Source organism: Ciconia boyciana, chromosome 2, assembly GCF_034638445.1.
Source record: "Ciconia boyciana chromosome 2, ASM3463844v1, whole genome shotgun sequence".
In the NCBI taxonomy this organism is placed as follows: Eukaryota; Metazoa; Chordata; class Aves; order Ciconiiformes; family Ciconiidae; genus Ciconia; species Ciconia boyciana.
Genome location: NC_132935.1, coordinates 5,575,948 through 5,603,696, shown reverse-complemented (window position 1 = coordinate 5,603,696; position 27,749 = coordinate 5,575,948). Strand labels below are relative to the sequence as shown.

Here is a 27,749-nt window from a genome sequence, read left to right as displayed (position 1 = left end):
ATTCTCTGGAGACACCTATTTCTCTACAGTCATTATAACAGAAATCTCAGGATGGAACTCAGTTCAAGATTAATATACCTAAATTTTGGTATCTACAGGTGTGCTAGGTATTCAAGCTCCCATTATAGTCAACAAAAATTTAATGAAAACAGCCAGTAGTGAGTTATTTACCTGACCATCCCAAGTCTACCTTATGGCGAGATGAAATAACACTACTGACTGTTCCATTGACTGTATTCAACAGGTCCCCATTAGACTGACTAGACATCCGTTGACTGCAGAAGAATTTAGACACCTACTGCACAGGTACACAACTACATGCAAACAGCCGAATGCAGGCATCTTAATCATGAGTAGGGTTCCGCTTTCAGTGACTAGCTCCAATGTAGACACTGAGAGTTTAAATGAGCTTTCCAGAAGGAGGTATCTAGCATCATTTGAGACCCCTGAGATATCAGGATATCCATAGAAGGCTGATGGATGAAACACAGGGGACTCACACTCTTACAGACCAGAACCTGGAAGCCAGACAGCATCTGAGATACTACTGAGGCAGACCAGAAGATCAATGGTCTCTGCAGATCATTCCTGTTGTACTGCCTCAGCCCTGCCCATCACCTTTAGACTCAGGTTATGGACCTGCTGCTCTGAATTTGTCTAATTTTTTTTTTAACCTGTTGACACTGCCCACCGCCCCAACCTCCTGTGGCAACAGATTCCAGAAGTTCACTATCTATCTGCTGTGTAAAAACGTACTTCATAATTTCAAGCAGATCTCCTTGTTTCAGCTAGAGCCCATGAGCTCTAGTATTAAAGTTCTACATTTCCTTATCCATCACCTGCATGACTTCAGCTAAACTCAGCTTTACCTCTGCCCTCAGTTGTCTCCTGTCTGAACTGAAGCCACAGCCTTTTTAGCTCATATAGCAGAAATCACATTCCCTTGATCATTTCAGTGTCCTTCTCTGGACCTTCTCTAGCTCTACTACATAATTTTGAGGTGCAGAGACCAGAACTCTGCATACCCCTCAGAATGTGGGCACACCACAGAGTCTGCAGTTTTGCTAGAAGAAAAATATGAACACCAGGCAACCTTCAAAATTAAAAGCAGCAGTGGACAGGAAAATAAAATGAGAAAACCAGCAAGAATGTCCTTCAAAAAGCAACAGGTATTTCCTTAGCTCAGTTGCTAGTTATTGGCAGATGGATGGGATGCAAAAACCAGTTTACAAAAGAAGCACATAAATCAAAATAGGAAGTTCTTTTCCTGTTACAAAACAAAGAGATTCACCTGTTGTATTGGGCCAGGTAGCCTGTTCATCATAAAAAGCAGTTTCCAAATTACCTGGAAAGGGAAGTGTCTTCAATAGATTGATGCTGGGTTTGTTCCACCTGACTGTCCCTCAATAAAGGCTATAATTGCCTCTCATTACTAAGATCAGCTTTTGAACTACAGGGGTGTTAATTAAACCAGGGACATCTTCCCATTTTATAGCTTTAGTTACAGCTGATAAAGAGAAGGAAAGCTTCAGAAAATGTGATTTTCCAGATGGCTGCAGAGATGGCAGTTAGTGGAAACAGCTTTCACTTTGGGTTCTAAAGAAAATGGTTGGGGTGAAAAAAGATTTCTTTTGATATCACTATATCCCTCTCACTAAAGACATCCACAGAGGCAGTTTAGGGAGATTAAAAAACATTAATATTATATGCTTACACACTATCTCACAATTGAATTTCTAAGATTTGTCACAGACTTTGTAATTAACTCGGGACTCACAGCTCTCCTATGAGATAGGAATATATCCATATCACTGTTTTACAGATAGGAAAGCACAGACACTGGCAGGCTATAATTTCTCTCCAATTCACATAGGTAGACAGAATATCCAGAAATTCTGATTTCTATTCTGCCCCATGTATTACTCACTTTCCACAATATCAGATAAATGTCTTTTACTGTATTTTCACCATGAAGCTGGGGTAAAGAAAGGACTTTATTCATGAAGCTGGAATAAGAGTTTACAAATAGTTTCATGTATAGGGGATCAGAATCATACATTTCTCCAGTACAACATGGCTTTAAGGAATAGGCACCTTAGTCATTTCCTTCAGCACTCTGAAATGAGGGGTTTCAAAATACAGCAAAGAAAGACTTAACTCTCTATTACTTTAGCATTACAGAATCTATCCAGCAATACACAGAGCAATGCATGAAAAGCAAACTCCAGCAGTGCATGTTCTCTGAAATTCAGTAAATCTCAAATTTAAAACAAACTACTGTCTTCTTAACATCAGAGACTGCCTCTGGGAAAAATTAGAAGGTCAGTAATTGCCAGAGGAAGAGGGGCACAGAGGATCATTAACGCCAGGAAATAGCCCTCTGCAGAGCACATGGTCAGTCTCCAAGTAGTTGGGTTTTACTTGTGTCAAGTAAAGACAGAAGCAGAAGCAACTGCCTTGGTAGCAGATTTCAGCTACCAAAATTCAGCCTAACTTCCTCTACATGAATGCCACTGCCCTTTACCAGAGTATAAAGAGATGACTCCATGTGAACCATAAGAAACACAAGGCTGAAAGAGAAAGGTTAAGCATGACATTGGTATTTCTCACTCTTCTGTGGTGAAGAAGAAAGATCAAACAGAAGACGTTAAAATTAGGTATAGCAAATACGTCCCCTAACAAGTCACGGGGCTGAGATAACAGTGAGAAAGGTATAGATGGAGCTTTACATTGGACTACACCTAGGTAAATACTATCTCTACTACTCTAGTATACTAACCAGTTTGCTGAGGTCCCACAATACAGCAATATGACCACAGCAGGCAGGTTTGTCTGATATTTAATGAGATATAATTTGAATGATCAAGGACAGTCTAAATAACTTTCACCTTGGTTGGAAGTGATGTCATCAGTACTCTCTCTCTCTTTTATAATCCCTCCCAGCTGCTTAGGCTTTCAAGACAGAGCTCATCTGGGTTGGCACCAAGAAGAATAGTTTGGCACGAAGAAATGTCTCAGAGTGTTATTCCAATTCTGGACTGCAGAGCACCAATCCACTGCAAAAGCCGTCCCCTCCCAGTTATAGAAGGGCTGGGCTACAGACATCAAGCAGAACTGCAGGAAGGTGTAGGCAAGGGACGTAAAGGGTCAGACACCAAATGAGTACTCTGTTGAGGTCTTCCCTGCCTTTGATTTTTCCAGGCCTTGTCCATTCTCCAGTGGAAAACTTTCAAAGACCATGTGCACCTATATGTAATTCTAGAAACAAAAGGAATACTATTTTCTTGTTTGCCAGAGTGTAGCTATTAAAGACTGCAGAAAACCCGCTGGGCCTCCTTCAAAACTCATTTTTCCATGGTGCCTTTCAGATGAGACACAGAGAGAAACTCACTATAATCTATGTGAGGTCCATTCAGGAGGACTTCATCAACAGCTTCCTCTTGCTTCTAAAGGTACATTATGCTGGGGTACCAGGCCACAACTGTAGCATGCAGTGGAACGCAGTGCACAGCTACCCTGAATTCAGCAGCGAACACAAGCAGATGCCTGGAGAAGAGTATAGGAATGGTATAATTATATGTGACATTCCCCACAAGTACTCATGTACCCAGCTTCATCATTTGGATCTCAGGGATTTCCTAAGCCAGATATGGTTTCACTGGTTTTAGTAACACACAATGCATTTCTCTTCCATGAGCTTGGGCATTGTCCCTTGAACGTGTATATACTTTTAGCACCTGCAACATCCTGTGGCAAGAAAGTCCACAGATCAACCATGTGTTCTTTAAAAACATCACCATCACTTCTTTATTTTGAACTTCTCTCCCATTACTATCATCTGATGTCCCCACCTCCTCTATGGAAAAGACCAGGAACAATCATTCCCTACTCCCCTTCTTTGTGTCACTCATGATTTTATAGACTTTTTATCAACAAAAATGCCATATCTGCATTCAGGCCATAAGCAAGTATCTCTGGCGCTGTATAACCTCATGTGGACAGACCAGCTTGGTCTGATCTACATCAGTGATCTTTGCACCACGCTCAGCTGCAGGGTATAGACAGGCCCATAAAGTCTGTCTTGTCCTCCAACATGAATTCTCTTGAATCACACTTTGCTTCTGGGGCAAGAAGTGTTTCAATAAACAATTTCATGCTATTGCAACGATGCAGACTGCCCAGAATAAGTAAATTTGTAACAAAAATAAAACTTTATGGGAAAAAGTCCTGAATGCTTTTGGTGTATTGCATCTACATAGTGACCACCTCCAAGACTGCAAGGCAATATCGACTCTAGCAAACTAAACTGGGACAAGGGATGGATTCCACCACCAACCCATGACTGTCCACACTGTTAAATCATTAGCACAGTTCCCGATATGGCTTTATCCTGGACCAACCAGCACAGTCCCAAGCAATGTCCATGCCTGGTCCACCCATGGAGGTTAACGCTGGCCAGGGATCACTGCAGCTAAGCACCACTCTGGGGCAGTACATGTGTTTAGCTATTACTGGCATTCTCCGTGCCATCTCTGCTGGCCTCCATGTCTTACAAAACACAGGTCCTGCTCTACTTAGTAGCATACATGGAGTCTGCGTGGTGCAAAGCATAGGGTGTTTTTCTACACGGGGCTCTTTCAGAGATTTGGAGAGGCTTGTCTCTAGATGTGCATTGGTACCAGGCCAAATACATGGTCAGTGTTAAAAAATAACACTGAAATGTGGCAGTGGTCAGTTATTTATAGTTCGCGTTCAGGCCAGCGTGTAGCTGCAGAGCAGCTAACCCTCATTCACATTCACATTCAATGTACAACAGGTTTTGGATGTCTTGAATCTTGAAGCAACACTCTGCGTTATTCATGAGGGACGCTTTATTTCTCTCAGGAGTAGGTTTCTCCTTTCATTCATCTACACATCATTCATCCCCATGATGGACATTTGAGCCTGGTCGTCTCTGACAACAGCTTCCGGAAAGAAATGAACTACTCCATCCCTGTGACTCAAACCTTTCTTACTCATGCTGGCAGCAGCGCTGGCTGTGAGATAATGAAAAGAGGATAACGGCACCTGTTACTCAGATGGGCAAGCATAATTCAGATTATAACATCTTCCTGATGTCACACACTTCACTTCAGAGGTTCATCTACGTCAGAGAAACTGCCACAAAGAAGAGGCTGGCTCTCTGCTGGATTTGTTGCTCATGCTTTCAGCAGGGAGAAGAAACAACGTGGCCTTCGTGGTGCAGATGAAAGAGGTTTCAATAGGGATCACAGAGATACTTCATCTAACTACCTGGTAGTAACGTATTTACCAGGACAAAGGCATTCTCCTGTAAGGAAATCAAGAGGACATCACGGATGCTGCTGTACCTGGATGAAAGCGGCCATGTAACTATACCAGCCTCCTGGCACACGAGCACCGCTGACTGCTCCCTCTTCTCTCTCACAGATGTCTGGGCTCTCCCTGAATCCTGCTGCCTTTCTCCCCAAACATCTCCAGGACTCCCTTTTTCTTTCATGCCCTTGTTAGTCGATCTCACTGCAGCACATCAACTGAATAATGTCTCTTACTTTGCACAGCTTCCCCTTCCATCCTCAAAGACATCCTCCCCTTCCATGCTCAAAAGACAGTCTCTAATGTCAGGTCAAAGCATGGCACACGGCTCCCTACAGGGACACACAGCAATACGGGTTGATATCATCCCGTGTTGTGAAGACATGGACATTGTGTGAGAGAAGGAAGGATGTGCCAACCCCCAGGTGCAGCCTCAAATCCAAAATCCCTTGACAAGGTCAGCACAGCCCCTCACCCCGGCTCACCCTTGCTCTGTTATGACTGTTTCCATGTCCTGACTGCAGAGGTAAGGCCACGCCACCTTGGAAATTACACTTATCGCTTTGTGATAAACATAATAAGTATAATAAGTATAATAAGTATAATAAGCATAAGTCTTGATTGTATCAAGACCTGCAGAAGACCTCCTATTCTGGGCAGCAGGGACACAGCAGGCTTCTCTCACCTTATTCTCCCCACCATGAGGACAGATGTCTCTTCTTGATCTTGGAACCAAACTTTCAAGATGTTCAGGGAAAACAGCTTCAAAAGCAGCTCTGACTGGCTAGGCAGGCACACACATACACACAGGAGGTGTCCAGCAAGGAAATGAGGAGGAGAAGAAATGGCTTCTCTCTGTGATCCGCTGACTGGCAGGTGAAGGCACAGCCCAAGCCGGTCAGCAAACTTGGTGTATGACAGCCCAGCAGCAGAGCTGAAGGTCTCATCCAAAACAACTTATAAGGCTGAAAATTACTGCTGAGTCAGCACAATGCCAGCTTCCATGCCACTCATCCCTCCACCACATTTCCTCACTTCCTCCATTGGTATGGTCTGCAGCCATCACACAATACCTCCTGCCTTATCAAACCTGAACCTCCTGCTCTGGAGCATTACTGATAGTAATTTTCCTCCTGTAGCTTCTCTTCCAGCCACACCAAGTTGCAGTAAATACCAGCATGGCAAATGCTTTGCATTGCCCAAGCTGCCTGCTGGCATCAATTCCCTCCCCTGAGTGTTACCAGATGTTGTTAAACCATGTCCCATTAGAAGATACAACCACAGGAAAACTACTATGTCAAGCATGCTTGGGCAACTGCTGAAAAACACAGCCCTTAACTCTTACACCCATGATGGAGCAAGAACTGAGACCATCAGCTGTGACAGACTTCTAGGTAGTCCTCCTGTGGGTCCAGCTTGGGAAGACAGTATGTTTCTCACACTACCGTAAATGACAGTGGTCCAAAGGCAGCAATTTAATTTTGTGAAACAGTCATGCACTGCCATCCTCATTTCTGATTCAGGGTAAGACTTAGGACTTCAGGTTTGGCTGGTTTCATCTGAGGATCACATGCAATATGGGGAACTTATGGTGTTCCCCATAAGAAGCTGGCCCTCCTGAGAAGACTTCTCTTGGATTCTTAGAGGATCAAGGCAAATAATGTGTCCCAGTCCCAGCAAGGCTCTCAGTAAGGTCACCTCCATAGGACATGTTGGAGAACTGTGTTTCAGAGGTTCTCAGACTGCTTAGATCGGGCTTTCCTCCTCCTTCCCTGCCTGGACTCCACCAGCAGCATGTACACAGGATGGTCTTTCCTCTGTGCTGTTGGATGCCTACCTGGGACAGTGAGGGGACAAATCAGTTCAGCTCATTGGGGCAGAGTAGTTGGAAGTGCTGCTCATTCAGTTGCGTGCCCATCAGAGGTGTGTATCCAGGCAGTTTCTACCCTCCCCACAGCTGGAGAGACCTGGGGGCTTCTCTGCTTCCCCTGGAAAAGATCTTGTATTCCTCCTGAACTTATAACCCAACAGGACACAGATGCCCCGTTTTGAGAGATATTGCTGCTGCCTAACAGGGAAGCACAGATTTGGTCACAACATTTGGCCCTTTCAGATACCCACTGGGTTACTGCATGAAGGAATAGGTTTACAGGTTTAAACCAAGCCATAAGAAACTCTTCTTTCTCTATATAGTTCTGGTTTTATTCTCATTTCTTGATAAGGATGAGCCACCTATATCTATTTCTCTGCCCATCTGCCTTTCCTCCCCAATAGCTTTGAAGCTGCTCACCAATTTCCATCAATTAGAAGCAGCTGTAATGTGAACTTGATAGTAATCTGTTCTGCTGGGCCTGCCATCTGGCCAATCTGTGAATACCCATAAAAGGGCCAAAAATCAACACACACATAGTGCAGACTCAGCTGCAATGTGATCAGCTCTTTCTCTGGCCAGTTACAGGGAAGAAACAGGACCTGGGGGTCCTGCAAGGTGAGGTGAGATATAGGGGCATGGGAGACAACTGCAGGAATAGGATGTCTCCGTCACCTTACAAGACAGCCTGTGATGGAATGCCTATCTGCCTGTGAGGATGAGGATGGAGATCAGCGGTTCAAGAGAACTGGGGGATGTTTTGGAGTTCACAGGAAACCAGGCTTGACTACTGCTGCTGCTCAAGAAACGACTTGTTTCTAGCAAAAGACAAAACTCGAAGACTATTGCTTTAAAAAACCCAAAATATTTGACAGTTCTGCATTTGTTTGTGTTTGTTGTTCTTTTTTTTCTTTTGCATGTGAACCTTTTCCATTTTTTCTGTGTAAAATTTACACTATAAAGGGTTTTACTAAAAAGGTAAATGAGGGAAAGTGGACATTTTCAAATGGCCACATGAAACCACTGACAATCTTCCTGCTCATCTATATGACACAGAAGACCTGAACATCTCAAACCTCCTCTTGTTGAACTTAAACAGCCTCTACTTTTACTGCTTAGATAAGAGATGTCTGCAATCACTGGCAATTCTTTTCAATAAGATGACAGAGCATCCGAGGTAATTCCCACCTGGCATACCACCCCTGAGGAAATCAAGGATGCCAACACATGCCCGTTAATTTTGTCCAGACATGACCACATTACCTCTACTCATCTCTGCGACTTCCTCTGCTTCAGAAAAGAGGCTGGGACACGGGAAGAGGTTCCTCTCCAGCTCTGTGAGGAGACTAGCATTGAAAACGGCAGTGATTTGGGCCATGTTTCTGGTATACCATTTCCCAACTCCTCCCGAAACCAACAGCAGCTCTGTTCTGGATTTCCAGTTGGGCAGTAGTTGACAGTTCCCTGGACTGCAACTGAGCCTGGCCACCTTTCTGAAGACATCAACAGCGGTACAAATCAGCAGCCAGGCACACCACCAGAAGAGCGCGTGTGCATCGCAGGGACGCAGCAAGACAGATCAGCCAACAAGATGGATTCTTTTAACAGCAAGAAAAACAAACCTCCAAAGTCCAAGGACAAGCAAGTTGACCGTGACTCTTTAGGTTCATACATCTTGGGAGCTTTCTGGTAAGCACCAAATGATCAGGTTTTCTGGAGCCTGCACGCTACAAGCTCAACATAAAACCTTTGCATCTGGACCAGAGTGTGTTTTACATCTCTTTGGCACTAAGACACCTGACTGCACAAAGCCCTGTAGCACTTCTGAGTCAACATTTTCCCATGCCCTCTATTTCTGACTGTCCCTGCACACCTTTCTTCCCTTTCCTCCTCTCCATTTTGTTCTCTGAAACAGTCAGAGGATTGACCTGAGGCTCACATCACATCTAGTCCCAAGACAAATCATGCCCAGAACAAGTCCTCAATCTGAAGAGAATCATAGCAAACACTAGGAAAAGACTTATCAGGTCATGTTATCCATTCCCGGGGGCTGGCATATGATTGTTCCCTACAATATAGTCTCCAGGGCTTTGTCCAGTTTTGTTTAAATGATTGAAATAACAGGGTTTCTGCTCTCTCCCTTAGGAAATTATTCCCCTGTCTAGCAGATCCAGCTATTAGGAAGGGGTTTTTTGATACACAGCCTGTATTTTTCTATGCTGCCTTTTATCACTGTGTTCTTTTATAGCCCTCAATCGAACACACCCCATTTCTCTCCATCATTACTCGCTCCTTTACACTTCTTGGAGATAGTCACAGCTTCATCCCTTAGTCAACATCAGCTATAAACAGAACTCTTTGGGGCAGAGTCCTGCAGCAGGGAAGACAATAGGTGTTTTACAACATATACCTAGATTCAGATTTTAAATGTCTCTTCAGAAGCAGCTCCTTATGTGATCTTTTTTATTGCACGTGTCTGAGATCCCTCTTGCTCTTCAGAAACTTTCAGGATCTTTCCTAGAGTTGTGCACAGTCCTTATAGATGCAGGACCACGGTAGCAGAGTTATCAGTTCCCTGGCCTGCAAAATATCCTCTTTGGATATGCAGATCACTATAAACACTATAACATCACTATAACATTATGTCCTCATTGTATAGAAAACTTTTCCTGATGCTGTCATTTCTTTACATCCCAAAGGCTCCTTCTACTGCACGTATGTAATTACAATAAGCATTATTTTTCCTCAATCCACTCTATAAATGGCCTTCTTGGGCAATTTTAATAGTTTCCTGTAACTGATTTTGGTTGCTCCCAGTTTATTGGCAATGATCTGAGACCTATCCATGAGGGGGGAAGATGAAGGACTCACCACCTGCAGAGTTGGCAGGATGATCCAAACAGCACTCTGGCGGATCAGAGAAAAATACATCAGGAAGAAGTGTAGGGCCTCACATCTTAACAAGAGGCCAAAAATGAATGAGTTTCTTCGTCCTTTACTATGCTGCGATGACAGAAAACGGGCATGAGAAATTTCTGATTTCTCTTTGTTCGAAGGATTAGATCTTTTCAAACTAAAAACACGTTAAGTCTGAGCCTTTGCCGGGTTAACAGGATTCTGCTCTCAGACCTGCTGAATGCCCGAGACAGCTCTCAGTCTGATACTGCCAGGGCTCGAGAAGCTGGATCTCAACAAAAACCCTGCTAAACAAACATTACTGAAGGCCAGCACCCAGCAGAGTGGCTCGAATTATTAATGCTGTAGTAATCACGTCCTCTGTACCTGTGATGTCATTATCCACTGCAGTCCACAGAGCTCTGTTTGCAAATCAGTGTGACATCAAATGCTGTCAGAGCTGGTCTGGTAAAACGCAGCACATCCAGTGAGAGACGTGGAGTGGCATTTAGAGAAGCGGTTCAGCTATGATTTCACTGAAGAAATTGCATTTTGCCTCTACAACTCTCCTCTCTATGCAATTAAGAGACTTAGAAAAGCACAGACAACTTGCCATGAGTTCACCCACCTATCTGTTTTTATTTCGTGCTTTATCTACCGCAGATTGTTCCCATGCGGAAGAAAAAAAGGACATTTTTTTAACTTTTAGCAAATACTAATAGATACATGGTGTTTTGAGCAGATTCTCCTTTCAGCTGTTTGAGAAACCAGGGCTCCCCCATCCAAAAGGGCACCTAAAGGAAGGGTTAGCAATTCTCCACTGTGCTCAACTTCAGTCCCTGTGTGCTGGTTTTGGCTGGGATAGAGTTAATTTTCTTTATAGTAGCTAGTATGAGGCTATGATTTGGATTTGTGCTGAAAACAATGTTGATTGATAACACACTGATGTTTTAGTTGTTGCTAAGTAATGTTTGCACAGAGTCAAGGACTTTTCAGCTCCCCATGCTCTGCCAGGTGCACAAGAAGCTGGGAGGGGACACAGCCAGGACAGTTGATCCAAACTGGCCAAAGGGCTATTCCATACCATATGACGCCATGCTCAGTATATAAAGCTGGGGAAGAAGAAGGAAGGGGGGGACGTTCAGAGTGATGGCGTTTGTCTTCCCAAGTAACCGTTACGCGTGATGGAGCCCTGCTTTCCTGGAGATGGCTGAACACCTGCCTGCCCATGGGAAGGAGTGAATGAATTCCTTGCTTTGCTTTGCTTGTGTGCACAGCTTTTGCTTTCCCTATTAACCTGTCTTTATCTCAACCCACGAGTTTTCTCACTTTTACTCTTCTGATTCTCTCCCCCATCCCACCGGGGGGGAGTGAGCGAGCGGCTGGGTGGGGCTTAGTTGCTGGCTGGGGTTAAACCATGACACCCTGCTAGAAAAACATGCCAGCAAATCAATTAGGAGACATGACTTTTACTAATACAGATAAAGGGGTACAAGGTCTGATCTAGACAGTTATGCAGATACAAAAGTGCTTCTGCCAGGGTAGTCTCTGTCTCAGCAGGTGAACAGTCGAGTGTGGAGGAACAACCAATTCCTCTTCCCTTGCCTTTGCTTCTCATTCTCTGTCCCTTCATGACCATGATAAGGAATTAGCCAGATGGACACAAGTTTTCCTGCTTCTAGACCTTTGCAATCATAGATTCTTTACATCAGTTACAGCATTTATTGTCCCCTTCTCTGAAAAAAACACTCCCAAACACGTCTTCTGACTCTGGCTGGCTGCAGTTTTGGCCAAGGCTATTTTCCCTGCAGACACTCTAATTTTGCAGCAGCTTTATTAGCTGCAACCTGGCTTCAGTGATTTAACAGCCAAAGCAAGTGGAGTCCATCATAATTTCCCCCATTACATCACATATAGACCAAGCAGTAATTCAATTGGATTTATAGATAGATTTCATCAAAGGGGTACATGTATTTCACTAAAAAAAAAAGAAAAAAGGAAAAACATTTTGTTCAAATGCTTTGCATTGAGCTTATTCTTACCAATGTACAATTTTTTATTTCTTGTGTATTTTTTATTTCTTCTTTATTTATTTCCCAAAATAGACTTATGCTTGGAAATACAAGCAAAAAGAGATTTCTCAATTTTCCTTTACAAATTTTAAGTGTGTTCTGTCAACTGTCTTTGAAAAATTGAAATAATTCAACCAAAACACTTCTGTGAAGGAAGAAGTTCAATTCCGACTGAGAAAGCATTTTTGGAAGTGAAACCAAGAAAGCTAATGGAAATATATTGCCCAACTCTACTGTCCTGTTCAGGTTTCCATTGAGCCAGTACTAACTTTGAGGTACATTAATCCTTGCACTTTGAAGACAGATGAGCTGAGCTAAAATGTGAAAGTCAAAGTTTTGCAACACTGTTCAGGGTTGTCTATGGGAAGATTTGCTGGAATTGCAGTACCAGGGTAATTACACTGCTGGAGCTAGGCTGGTCTAACTCACTGGGTTGGCACTTTCATATGAAGCCACCTCATCCATTTTTTCTGATAGCAACTTTTATCTCAAAGAAGCAAGCGTACACCAGGAGCGTAGAGGCTGCCAGCACCTCTCCCCACCAAGATGAAACCAGAGGCAAGATGAAACCAGAGGTGTTTTAGGAACTTGAGCCTAAGAAATATTAAACCCAGAACTTGAGTTCACATGCAGTGAAAATCTCCTTCCTAAAAAGATGGAGGTCCACCTCAGTTAGGGCTTCCATCTCCACTAATCAAGCTGTAAGGCTGTCCCTAAACTCACTGCTCTTACAGCTAAAAGTCAGCCTATTTTCAATCCCAACTTGTTCATCGTCTGTTTGTTCTCATAAAAGTAAAGTCCTTAGCTCAAAGAGCAATCCTCCCTGTTTGTCTTCCCTACTCCCATACATTAATAAGAATCAGCCATATCTCACCAGTCTTTTTTTTTTTTTTCTAGGATGAATAAACCTGCCACTGCTAGTCTGTTGCATTAGACAGTTTCACTTTCATAGCATTTTGCACCTTTCCAGCTTGAATTCAATTTTCTTGTACATCAACAACCCAAATTTAGATACAGAAACACAGAAATTCAGTGCTCCGTTTGTACAGACTTCGAATAGTATTTCAAACCATTTTAGACAGATCTTGTAGACAGCACTGACACAAAATGTGAAATAAAGTACTGCATCTTGAACCTACCTGTCTTTAGTTCGCAGCACTAAAAATCCATGGGATCTTATTTTGTCTCACACTGATGAAAATAGAGTAATCTTTCTTGGTGACTATGAACTCACAGCACTATAACTCAAGTACATGACTTCATGGTTTAACTAGAGACAAGCGTTTGAGCAAAGCTCCATGTTAGCATTAAACAGATGGATGCTAAAAAGAAACTTTCCATATACAGCAAGCATCTCTCCAACAAATGACCCATGAAAAGCAGGATGGGGTTTGTGTGTGCTACTGAGTCTTGAAGCTGACAAGCGTATCCCAATTAGTTATTCTAAAAGTGGCTCGGTTTAATCTCCTCAACACTTTTCCAGTTCCCAACAAATCCTTTTGCTGAGAGCAGTCTGAGATCTTTCACCTCCCCTTTTATTTCTTTAGTGTTTACAGACATCTACCTTTTCCATGTCAGCCCTGATAAGTACACCAAGCAGCAAGATTGCAGGAGGCAGCAGAGTGAGACACCATTTAATGCACCTGACTAGGCATAATCAGAGCAATCCATCACTTCGGTTTTCTATTCCCAGCCAACAGGAATAGTCAAACTAAGTGGAAAAAAATGGCAAGCCACTTACCAAAACTTCTTCAATCTTCTACCCCTCACCATTTCTCTTTTGCTGAGTAGAAAACAGTGTCTTGCTATATTATTTTAATATCATAACCAGGTGGTTTTCATTTTGTTTCATCCCTGAACTCCTCCATACGAGGTAGCTTGAGAAATCAGACTGACAAAATACTTCATGTGACATTTCTGAGCAGTCATAACAATCATTTGCACAGTTTTTATACCTGAGAACCTCCATTGTGGTCCAAGACCCCACAGTGGCAGGGGCTATATAAATGACACAGAATAACATGAGATGGTCCATGACTATTCACAATTCTCCTCTGACACTGGTAATTACCATCTGCACTTTCCAGACATGGATACCAGAGAGGGAAAGGGCCTAGTCATGAAGAATACAGATCAGACTAAGAGTTTGACACCTCCCTCAAAAAAGGCCATGTAATGAGGAAAATTATTAATCTATTCAATAAGCAAGAAAACCCACTAGAAGGATTATTTAAAACTGTTTTGGACAAAACCCTGGCTAACATACTCCAGAACCATTTCTGTAGGGATTTAACTCAGTTTCAGCTTCACTTGCAAGCTTTGAAGCTTATATAAATAAGGAGGAGCACTGCTGAGGGTCCACTAGAGCTCCTGTCTATGAGACGTAACAACCCTCCATGGCACTGCCCCTCCCCTGCATACCCTGTACTTCCAGTCTTGGATTATCTCACGCTGTTTAGTTTGGGACTGGAGTTGGAGACACATGCTCAAGTTTGGACTCTCTGTAAGGATCTTAGCACAGTTTTGTGGAAGTCAAGTTTCCCGAACTGCACATTTCAGGGAATCAATATATATAATTATGTGGCGGGTTGACCTTGGCTGGCCACCAGGTGCCCACCAAGCTGCTCTATTACCCCTTCTCCTCAGCTGGACAGGGGGAAAAAACAGGATGAAAAAACTTGTGGCTCAAGATAAGGACAGGAAGATCACTCACCAGTTACCATCACAGGCAAAACAGACTCAACTTGGGGAATATTAATTTAATTTATTGCTAATTAATAACAGAGTAGGATAGTGAGAAGCAAAGGCAAAACTAAAAACCCCTCCCCACCTCCCCTTCTTTCTTCCCAGGCTCAACTTCACTCCTTCATTCCCAACTCTTCTGTGTTCCCCCTCCCCACTCAGTGCAGCGGGACGGGGAATGGAGGTTGTGGTCAGTCCATAACACTTCGTCTCTGCCGCTCCTTCCTCCTCATGCTCTTCCTCTGCTCCACCGTGGGGTCCCTCCCAAGGGATCCAGTCCTTCACAAACTGCTCCAACATGGGTCCTTCCCACAGGTTGCAGTCCTTCACAAACTGCTCCAGCAGGGGTCCTTTCCACAGGGTGCAGTCCTTCAGGAACAGACTGCTCCAGTATGGGTCCCCCACGGGGCCACAGGTCCTGCCAGAAAACCTGCTCCAGCGTGGGTTCCTCTCTCCACAGGCTGCAGCTCCTGCCAGGAGCCTGCTCCTGCGTGGGCACTCCAAGAGCTGCAGCTTCCTTCAGGGCACATCCAGGGGTCCTCCATGGGCTGCAGTGTGGATATCTGCTTCAGCATGGTCCTTCATGGGCTGCAAGGGTACAGCCTGCCTCACATGGTCTTCTCCATGGGCTGCAGGGGAATCTCTGCTCCGGTGCCTGGAGCACCTTCTCCCCCTCCTTCTTCACTGACCTTGGTGTCTGCAGAGTTGTTTCTCTCACATTTTCTCACTCCCCTCTCACAGCTGCTGCGTGGCATTTTTTATCCTTTCTTAAATATATTCCAGAGGTGCCACCAGCATCGCTGATGGGCTCAGCTTTGGCCAGCGGCAGGTCCATCTTGGAGCCGGCTGGAGCTTGCTCTGTCCAACGTGGGGGCAGCTTCTGGTGTCTTCTCACAGAAGCCACCCCTGCAGCCCCTAGGTACCAAAAGCTTGCTACGTAAACCCAATACAGATCAGTAGCTATTTTTCATTTGCTTGCTTGGTTGCTTGTAAATCTTGGAAGTAACAACTCCACTTCCAGACTTGCTACCTCATTTGCTGCTGGGTCTCATTTGCTTTGCAAAACCATAAGCAGTTTGATGGAGCTGTTGTCATCAGCTTCAAGTGCTCACACTGAAGCTGAAGCTGTTTCTGAGTCCTGAAGACCTCCTGACTTTCTGGCTGTGTAGCAACAGCAAAATTATAAACCTGGCAATGTTTTATTTATCTTTGCAGAGGACCAGCTCTCAGCTTGAAAGAACCTGTCCCAGGGAGAAGACTCCAGTAAGCATCAGCACATCTACTGGGTAATGAAGTTGCTTTTCTTACAAGGCAGATAGGAGGTACATGGCTTAAAGACAGAGAATCTGAAAACATAATTCAAAAGAAAAAAAAAATCTTCTTTGGCTGCACTGAATCTCAGATAGACTTCTGTACTCACTGCCCTATTTCTCCCATCAGTTTCTACTTCTTTTCCATACCCTCTCCCTTCTTGTTGGCCATATCAATTCCTCTTCTTCCCCTACTCCACCTATATGTCACTCCCATGCTATTCTCATGCCTTTATCCTATTTGTTTTCATTTGCTGTTGTTATCGCCTTTTTTTTTGGTCCTATTTCCCTCCTCTCTCTTGCCTACTTTATTTCATTCCCGTCTGCCCCTCCTTCATTCTCCTCTGTCTTGACTATGGCAAACACCTGCCTCCTTAGGCAATGCACAGTAGTTAAAAGAACTTCATAGTCTATAACCGCCCTATACAACAGTTGTTCTATGACCATAATCACCAACTATAAACCATCAGCCTTATCTTTGCAGACAGGATTCATTCTGGCATGGTGCATTATAAAATTAGCCATCCTTGGCAATGCTACTGGCCTTTAGTTTTCACAAGAACACAATTAAACGGCATTTGCACAGTCAAGCTAGAGCAAAGGTAAGAGGAGACAGACATCATTAAGTTATTAGATTAGGAAGTAAAACAACTACTTCTTGGTTAGATCAAGCGTTCGAACACATTATATAATGTTTCAGAGGTAATAGAGACAAAATGAAACTGCTCTTAGGCACTTTCCCTCCTTCCCTCCCTCCCCAGCCAAGCCGTGGGGAAGCGCACGTAATAATAGCACATGAGGAAAGACGCTACTAGATCTCCAGACTTTGGGTTTGCTCAGAAGGTAACTTGTGCCACACCAGCGAAAAGGTTAACTCGGTGGGGACTCCAGAGCATGCACACAGCCTGCGGTCTTTCCTAATTAAACACACACGCACACGTCATAATCAGAGCTGCTCCCTCACCCCAGGGCTGGATCTTCAGCTCATATAAGTCAGCAGAATGCCCCAGAGGAGCTACTTTGATTTACGTTGGCTAAAAATCCAGTCCCAGAGCCTCTGTGCATACCAGAGGATGTGTTAGCATAACTGGTGAGTATCTGGGCTTAAAGAAGCTTTGCTCACGCACAGATTGTCACCGTGCAGATAGGCACTTGTGTATACATCGGTACCAACTCAAGCCTCACCTCTTCTCCAAATCAGCTTTTGATTAGCAACGGGCAATGCTCCGCAGCTGGTGTCCACAAGCTCCATCCTACTGGGGCGACCTCCCCCCTACTCAGGGATATGGTCCAAAGGAAACAAAATCAAGAAATTTGCTGAGCATTCCTTACTTTGTCATCACAGAGCTCCCCCAAATCACTGCATTTGGCATGATTTGGAAGAAAGCTATAAAAAACAGCACAGTTTCAACCCACCATTTTTTTTTCTTCTTTCTTTTTTTTTTTCCCCCACAACCTGCGACTTGGTTTGCTCACGTAAATGGGAAAAGTTAAACATTTGTTCAGCCCCCTTTAAACATCTATGCCATGTCAAAAGGTAAGCATCAATACCACTATCAGGAAACCAAAGATCCTAATACGGTTCTTCTTTAAAGGAAGGGAGGTAAGAGACATTAGCTTTAGGGTAAGATCTGTAGTCCTCTGGAGTCTGTCAAGGCCAAGTGTCCTAGGCACTCAAATCATTACACAGTGATAACATGTCCTCTGGGAACTGGGTTCAACTTTTGATGACCCACACAAGTTTTACGTGTGAATCCTGTTCAGCACAGCTCTGTTTCTCCACCCACCCGCAGCCAAAGGAGCAGACCAGCTTAATTTACTGCTGTTTAAAAACAGACGCTGGCCCTCAATTTATCTCCATCAAGAGAAAAAATACCCAAGCTCCTCAAATGAAAAGCCCTGCAGGATTTTGCCTGCGTGAATGTGAGATGGAGATTTGACAATAAAAAAGACATTTCATTTGTCTTATTAGTGGCTGACTACTGTGGAAGGTGTTCAATCAATTAGACTGATCTTGGACTCGTGAATTATTGATAGAGAGAGCTGGATTACACTCTCAAATGCTTTTAGCTTAATTGCCCAACCCATCATTGCTTCATTTTCCTTTTCTTATGCATATAATTTTTTTTTGTTGTTTTGTTTTTTAACTATAGCAGCTTGCCAGCAGCTGACCCCGTTACTTTACTGCTGTTGCCAGTGCTGCCGATGCTGAAGCCTTGGTCAGGCAGCACTCGTCGGGTGCAGCAGGCAGGCAATGTCAAGGTGGTGCCGGCATCCCCCAGAAACCAAGTGGGACTGGAGAGAAGAACAGTGGCTTCCCGCTATGAGAGGGACATGCATGGGGGATCCGGAGCGCTCGCCTTCCACTTCCAGCCCACTCTGTACATTTTACAACTCTCAGTCCCTTTCTATGCCTTTCCCTTCATACATCTGCTCCTCTTTGTGCCCCCTTTTCTCCCCTCACATGCAGAAACACAATACAGCACAGATCTGAAGCTCATCTTGGCCGGTGTACCATCTCCAGCACCATTCGGGTGCCCAAATGGCCCTTCTTACCCCATCCTGACCACCACGGTTCCCCCCCAGACCTTCTTAACTTTCCCCTCTCATTACCCCTCTCCACCCTCAATACCTTCCAGCCTCTTCTCATGCCCCTCTCCTCATCATTTCTCAGCTCTTACACTCTCTCCCCCATTTCCCAGACTGGACCCATCCTCTTGCTCCTCCACTTGTAGCCTGGGGTGGGCAGTTCAGTGTAAAAATCATCAGGATTTGGGAACACAAGCAAAATAGTTAAACATGGCCAGCAGAGATAACAAGTGTCATTATGTGCAGGGCTTTGAGTAATCCAGTGTGCACACAAGCCCCGAACTGCACTGACCTTGATTGTTTAACTCTCGCTGACGTACCGGGACATTAGCAGAGACAGATTCACTGTATTCGAGCGTGCTCCATATTTTATAGACTAAGCACATCTTAAATGCCTTTAAAGCGTGGTTCCCTGTGACTCTTTTGCAGGCTAACCTAAAGCAGGGAGAGAAGAGCAAATGGATTTATAAGGACATGGGAGCTATTTCACAGTGAGAGAGGAAAAAGAGAAGGGGGGGGGGGGGAGAGCAAAGTAAGATGAGAAAGGGTATGAAAAAGAGATGAAATGAGCAGAGCAAAGAGGTGAAAAAGAGAAAGGAGGATATGAAGAAAGAGAAAGGAGAGAGAAAAAGAAAGTGAGAAGGAAATAAATAAAAAGATGAGGAAAACTTGCCCATGGAAAATGGCAGATAGGCAATGTGAATGCTTGGAAGAACAAGAACTCCTGGTACCAGATGCGAAACAGAGTATTTCTGTGATAACAGGAACATGATATGATTGGTACGCAGTACTGGGGATATGATCTGAGAGAGAAATAAAAGCTGTAACGGCAAAACTGCAGTGCAGGTGAATAACATGGTAGCTCATAAGGATTTAAAAAATGAGATCATGCATGTAACAGAAGCCACCTGAATACAATTCATTTTCTGGGAAGCTGTTACAGATCTCTGCCATTGGATCCAGACATGACAAGAGATCTCTGGGAAATTATTAGAAAGATAAATAATACTGGGAAATGTGTCATTTTTGCAATTTTCTAGATGGCAAGTGGAGAATTACTGTTACTAGCAATACTTGAGCTTAGTCCTTCCTGGATGTAATAGGCAATAGATTTCCCCCCCCCCGAAACAGCATCGGAGCCAGCAAAAAGCAATTCTATTTTATACTTGGTTTAGATCAACAGTGAGGACACTACACAAAAGTGTTTGATCAAATGTTCACTACTACTGTTTAAATTAAAAAGAAGGATAAGCAAAAGCAGGTATCCAAGTCCTTAATTTCTGAAATGCAATGGTGAAAAATTAAAGGGATTAGTAACTGAATCACTTGGTATGAAGAATGCAGGGATGATAAAAAAGCAGCTTGAGATTTCTCCATAACAAATGCACAAAGAATACCAGGATTAGATTACAATAACGCTTATTGCAATAGATCTTGCAACTTATTGCAAAATTACAGTAATACTTATTGCAAGGGAAGAATTGACAGGGACATTTAAAAGGAGTGGGAAAAGGACAAATCAACAAGTCCATGTCTGCTAAGTTTCTATATGTAGGAGTAAGATGAGAACTGCCTAATGAACATTAAAACAAATGGAAGAGGGTTCTTTGGATGTGTAAGGAAAGAAGGCAGCTAGGGAACAAGGGTAGGATGAGGATGAGCCATACATTAGAAGAATGTGTTGCTTTGGTTTTCAGCAGAAAGGAGGTTACTTAACACTCAGGCAAAATCCAGATAGAGACGAGTAACTGCGATAGAGAACTGGTAACAAGTCCTGAACAAATCCCCACACCCTCAAATGCAGAAACCAAATATGCCTATATCAGAATTAAATAAAGAAAGAAGGAAAGAAAGAAAAAAAAAATCTCGCAGGTGTGTTTCTTGTTGCACTCCAGTGAGATTAATTAATATGCCCATGGGGGATCCCTCGTGAAAATTAGGAATGCTGATGGATTAAATAAGAAATGTCAACACGTTGTGTGGGATGGGAGAGGATCAGCCCAGAAAGAGTTAATGGCTGTATTTTATCACCGTGGTTAAAGAGATGTCTGTGGCAGCTTATGAGTGAGACAAGCCTTTAGTACAATAACAGGTAAGCGAAGAAAGGTCAGAGGAAGGAGCAGCTGAGGCAGGGGCAGAGATCCACAGATCTCAGCAGGCTGCAGACACGGGACGGTGGCTGGGCAACCGGCAGAGGCACCAAAGCCAAAGCCTTGCTGGAGAGAGGTCCCATCCCTGCAAGCACACGTGGAGCTCCTCACAGTGCGGCTGACCTTAATTAACATTTCCATCCCTGGGACAGAAGAGGGATGCGAGCGACAAGATAAGCCAGCTAGCAAGTCACAAATGCATCTGTAATAAAGGGGAGGTCTGTAACCAATACCACCAAAAAGTAAAGTGGGAGCGTTGGGAAGGTTTGCGCAGTCACCGAGCACGCCTGACAATATAGGAGGCGAGTGTCTTCGGCAGCACAGGCTGCCAGGCTCTTTCCAGGGGGCTGGGAAAGAGCTGAAACGCAAGGAAAATGGTATCCTGGAAAGGTTTCCATTGCCCCAGACATGGAACAGGGACCTGGCCCCATTCACCCACACCACCCCAGCCCCTTCCCGCCTCTCACGCAACCTGAGAGACTGGGCAAGCGTAGCGGCATGTCCCTGCCTTGCGAGGCCGATCCCCATCTTGCTGATATGAAGGAGATCCGGAGCTGCCTTTCGACAGGTCAGTGCCAGCAGAGACAAACTGTACGGAAATGAGGAGACGCTTTGCTTACATTGAAGCACCCCAGAGAATGATTTCATTCACAATAAATCTCCTTTCTCAGCAGCGGCGATCGCGAGGGGCTGGGCTGTTCTTGCATTTAATTCCCCTGATTGACTTTAGTCCCAATTTACCATGTTTTAAGCACAGAACTGAGTCCAAATTTCCTTTGCTACTGCTTCACTGTATCCTCCTGTTTAAACTTTTCTCTGCCTGAGTTTACCACAGTGCTAGGACAGATCCTGAGAGATTCAGTCTTACACTGCACTGTCCTTGGCCGCTGCCTTGGGCCAAGAAACGTGTAGTGTCTTGACCAAGACACTTCCCCACTCTCCAGAAAGAGGTGCCACACAGCCCTGGTGAGCTGGAGCTGCTGAAAACATCTGGATGGTCCCAGTCTGAGGACGAAGTAGCAAGTCCACCCCCTGGCAACACCACCAGTTCTGGGTTGGCCTTGGTCTTTCATGGCCTCCTTCCAGCCCAAGGGCCAACAAGACACTGGTGCATGCCCAGGTCTCCAGATCCCAGCACGTTCCCAACTCCATACCTTGCTCATGGCCAAAGAGCAAAGAGGTGCTAATTGCCAGGTCACGCTACAAGTCCCAGGGGCCAGAACAGTCTCTGCATTCTGGATTTGAGGTGCTCAGATAATAATTCAGTGGGGGCACAGGTGTCTGTGGTTTTAAAGCCATTTGAAATTATCTTGGCATAGTATATTAAGCTAGTGACAAAGGAGAACTTGAATGAATAAATGCAAGTTTGGGTAAAAAAAACATACAGGTATATTTTTTAAATTGAGCTTTAAAGAAAATGGACCACTTTCCCCAGAGTATCTTTCAGAAGTAAATATAATTCCCTTCTTACTGGCTTGGGGTTGTATTTTGCATCAGGGGCAAATCCACACACAAATATACATCTTTTTAGCCCTTAACGTACAAACTGAAACCCTGATCTTGGCACAGTGTTCCAGGAGAGACCAGTAAAGGATCCCTCTGCAACTAGCAAAGCCAGCTACAATGCAGTTTGGTGTCACCACACAGCAGTGCAGCCCCCGACACTGCCATACCTCCTTACGGATGGAGTATTAGCCCCCCAAACCCTCATATTCACTCGCTTACACTGAGAACCTGCAAAGAGGTAGCCTGATACAGAAGCAAACTCCTCGTCATTGTGCTCAAAATGTCAGTGCAGCCATGCAGGAGCGGTTTTCATACACAGAGCTACTGCCAAGCATTTTCCAACACATTTCTTCATATTACTTAAGCTATTATGACCATGACCCAAGGCATTTCCTGGGGACCAGAGAACAGCTGAAAGTACCAGGCACACAGACCATTAACCCCAGACTGTTGTTACCTGCCAGCTTGAGCATCATGGCACACAAGTTCCCCTACATCAGGGACTCTGGCTGCTACCACAGTACAGATAAATACTACAAAAGCTCCTTTTGCACAAGAAAACACAGAGAAAAGGAGAGAGAAAAAAAAAAAGACAAAAAATGAGCACTCTCTGGCCCTTGTGGGGGAAATGAGAGATACCCAACGGATTGGGACAGAGGAAAGGGTGCAAGGAGACATCAGGACTCTGGGGAAGGTCCAGGTTTCCTTTCAACACCTATCCTCTGCCCTCTCACACCCTCGTGCATTGCACTCCCGGGATGCTGGGGGAAGCGGGTTTGTGCCACCTGGGACCATGCTGAGCTGTGCTCCTTCAGCCTGATAGTCCCTGTCGCTGCAATGCCTGGATAAGAAAGCTGAGTTTGATAAAGTCCCAAGGGCTGAGATGAGGTCTTCTACTGGCAGCCTTGGATTTTACACTTGCCCTCAAACTAGGAGAGTGGAAATATCAGACAAGTGAATCTATTACCTGCACTGCTCAATGAGGCTTTTATGATATCCCCTGTCCCCCTCGGAGAGATGCTTAGTATACTGCAGGGTGTTGAGATAGATACATTAATTTCCATTTCCAATTCCTTTTTATTCACCATCCATCTCCTGGCTGCTATACGCACACACTCTCTTCTTTCCGCAAGCAAAGAGCCTTCCTCCCCAGCCCCTTCTTCACAAAAATGCCTCCCGTTGATTGCTGACCAGCTGCTCTGAGCTTCATTAGCACACTTGGGGTAGGAGCGTAGCTTTTCAGATTAGCCCTTCAGCTCCTCCATCACCTCAAACAACCTTGCACCTACTTGTACTAGAGCACCTAGTGTCTCCAGTAAGCACTGCTTTCAGCCCCCTTTTCAACAGAGACATGGTTTATTGTCCCCTAAGTAGCCCTTCACAGTTCCCCTTCTCAATCAGCACTGGGTAATGGTTTCCTAGGGACCATAATACTTAGCAGCACAGTAATTGAATGATATTATTAACAGCAGCAGCATCTGTGTTGTCTGTTTAATTAACTGGAGAGCAAATGAGGCCCTAAGAGTCATTAGTCTGATCCTTTATTGTTTTCCTAATGATCTGCAGCTTCTCTTATTTGATTATTGGCTAAGGATCCCCTTTACCAAAAAATGCACTTTTAATAAAATAATAACAAAACAACTCTTTATACTCCTGAATGACATATATTACTTCTCTCAAGCTGCAGATTAGATAACTGTAAACGTCTACTCTGAATACTCCAAATACACCATCTTTACTACTCCTTGAGTGGCATAAGGGAAATAGGAGACACTAGCCTACGTTTCAAGGAAAGAAAAAACAAAGCTGCCATAAAAATTGTATTGCTGCAGAGCTGATAAGTGACAAAAGCAAAGCTCACCCTGCTATCAATTGTGGGAGCACTGTCAGGGCTGGAGGAGGCAAGACCACCTTTAGAGACTGCTGGCCACCAAGGAAGAGCTACAATAACCCAGCACTGAAGATCACAGCATTTCATTCCACCTCTGCACTGAAAGAGGGATGGGAACCAAATGAAGAAGACATTCTCTCCATCCCTAATTGGGCTGAATTTATGGGCAGTCCAGCAGTAGCAGTTCTCACATCTCCACCTGGGAGCTTCCTGCATACCTGGGACAGCCAGTCTGCAGCAGCCAAAGCCCACTGTGCAAGCAGTCATGCAACCCTGCAACTCTGCCGTCACACAGAGGCATGAGTTGGATGTGGATGTGGAGTCATCACTCCCTCCACACCCATTTAGCAGCCATCCTGGTCGGGTGTTTGGGCTGAGGTTCATTGCTTGACAGCTGGTTATTGGCTTCTCTGCAAGGGGCATATGGAAATTTCCATGAAGACGATCCCAACTGCAGTTATTTAGCTTATCAGGACGCACAGGCAATTGGCGTTAACCAATTTAGAAAAAAAATCCCATCTCAGACAGGAAGGAGATCTTGCTGTTTGCATGCCTAAGATATTTGCTCCTGCAAAGACTGTAAGTTAAGTTAAGCAGTAAAGGGTGTCAGATATAGTCATATACAGATCTGAGGACATACCACTGTGTGTTATATATCTTCTTTAATGGTCAGTCCTGGAAGTCCTAACACTACATAGCTTTTCTTTAACCTAATCTTGTGTAGCTGGTTAAACCCCTGGTCTGTTAGCCATGACACCAACCATCACACTGCAGCAGGTATCTGGGCTGCCAACTGTACCTACTTCAAAGCCTGTCTTCACACCAACATCGTGCTAGCACCTTTGTACGCTCATGGACTTGGAGGCACTGTATCTGCAGGTGCTAATGTGGAGACCACTGTGCTCAAACATGGGCCTTAGGTAAGAGAGATTCCTCCTCCTTTGTTGTCATCAATCAACATTACACACAGATTGAGAGGAAGGGCATGGCTCCATAGTTTTGTTCAGGTGTGGTGCTTGGGTAGCACTTCTTTACTCACATTTGTGGGGCTGGTAATCAACATGGGATCTTTGAACATCAAGTCCATGCTGGCTGCTTTGTTCGAAGACTCAAGTGCATCTCACTGCATAACACTATCGGTACCAAGAGGTCAAAGTATATGAACGTGACACATTAGGACCAAGGCTGAGGCTTTGAGGGGAACTATGGAAGGAGAGCTGCCTGTAATTCCATGATCTCAATGCAAAATCCTCCAGGAGTCATTGCCTGCTTATCTGAATCATCATTAAGGAGAAAAATAAACCCATTTTCTCCTGTGATGGCCTCATTCAGTTCAGTAGCATGTTTCATCAACCAACTTCTGCTTGCACATATTAAATAAATACAGAATGAAGAATGAGCAGAACTGGATCCTGGGGCTTCAAAGAGATTGGGAAAATTACTGTCTTGTATGTGATGCTAAGAATAAACAAGAAAATCAAATGAGCAAGGAAAGAAAAGAAAATGTAATGTCTCTTATCACCACTGGACTTCTCTATCTCAGGACAAATTCACAACTGCTCCAAGATTTGCAGACTTAAAAGGGTTGTAGTTCTCTGAACATTTCTTTGGAGCTCCAGACTGACTCTTCACTAGACCAACCGCTTAGCTAGGGACTGGCTCCTTAACAATTACAGATGTCTCTATCTCTGACTTGTTCACCTGGTATTCTGCTACACTTCCAATCGGATGAGGGACTTATTTGTAATCCCTGATTTGCTGCCATTCCCTCCCTCCCTGGATCCTGGTGCAACAGCTGTTGGCTGCCTCCTGCTCAGTGCATGGATGAAAAATAAATGCATGGACACATGAACTTTGTGGCTTCCTGTAAATTTAGGATACGGCAGCTCCTTCATACTGGGTATTACAACAGGTACCATAAGAAGCCAAGAAAGCTGCTGTTTCCTGGATGAAGTTGCCAGTGTGATTGCTGAGAAGACCTCAGACATTTCTCCTTTTGGGTCTGCAGAACCATCTACAGCTTCAAATATTTTTAAAAAGCATTTAAAAAAATCTCAAAAGTTGTGCTGTAAATCTGACAGGTGCAATCTTTCTTGTGATTCAGCTGGAGATTACCCCCACCTCCAAGAGACAGCTTCCCAGCAGCACTTTGGCACAGCAGGTTCCAGTACCAATTGGAAAAGGAAAAAAAAAGATATGAGCTTCAGAGATGGTATGCTTCAGAGATAATGATAAGAAATATTTTTTTTTCAGGTCAGCTGCTAACCAGGTGACTATAGAGAGTGTTGGACTTCCAAGTCGTCTCTTCACTGCCTCCATACATTGGGAATAGTGGTGCCTGTCCATCAATAAATGAAAATGGTTGTGGGATCTCTGAACAGCGAGCACTGGATATAAAAATGGTCCAATAAACCCTGCTGATTTGTGATTTCTTGCATAAGAGTCTTCCTTGGGATAGCTGCTTGGGAAGCCATCCCACTGGATTCTCCCAGCTCTTCTGTTCATATTCTTTATGGGCAAAATACCCATGGGTCCTCACAACACAGTTTCACATGTATTCATATCTCAACAGACTTGCTCACATGCCATTCCTTTCTCCAGATGCCCATTCGCCCTTATCCTTTTGTGCACTTACCTAGTTACAAAATGCCAACTAAGTGCCACACAACTCCATGGGAGGTTATTCTCTAAATTAACACATCTGACTACAAATTTGTACTGTACTCAGCCTGGATTTTATTCCATAATTTCCCCCCATTACTGCTAAGTGCTACGCCCTTTGACTAAGCCAAATCATTCCTCTCTTTCTTCATCTTTTACATCCATTAAATTTTTGTAGCTAGGTAGCACAAACCCTTTTACTCATCCCTTGGACAAGCTCTCCAGATTTAATCCTCCACTAGTATTTTGCATTGCCTTCCTACTGCTTTTTGTGCATTTCCTGGTAATCCACTTTTTTTTTGGTAACAGCTTAACAAGGCCTGAATATCTGCCCTTACTGAAGCTATGAGTGGGGGACTCCCCTTTCTTAATAGGCTACAACACCTTCAGCCTCTTCCTTTTTCTTCCCAGTGGCTGTACTGGTGATTGCTTCTCCCCACTATGCTTGTGCTTGCAGGAAGTGTTGCACATTTTATATCGTGGCATGAAGCCATCTACTCATCTCCTAGCACCTACAGCATAGCTGGAGGTCATGCCAAGAGTCCAGGGTGATTCACACACAAGCTGCAATCTCTAAGTTCGGGTATGTAGCATCTTTCTAGTTGCATTCTGCAGAGTTAAAGACTGAAGCATATAAAGAAAACAGGAAAGAAATAAACAGGGAAGAAATCCAGCTCTGTGGGAGGGATCCAGGACAGGCCCCTAGGAAGGTACCTTCAAAGGAAGCCC

General features: G+C 44.3%; 1 protein-coding gene across 1 annotated transcript in view; it reads right to left on the bottom strand.

The window, feature by feature from the left end:
* The window catches only part of KCNK9 (potassium two pore domain channel subfamily K member 9), an 87,364-nt gene that overhangs the window by 2,256 nt on the left and 57,359 nt on the right, over nt 1-27,749 (bottom strand). The window lies entirely within an intron of this gene.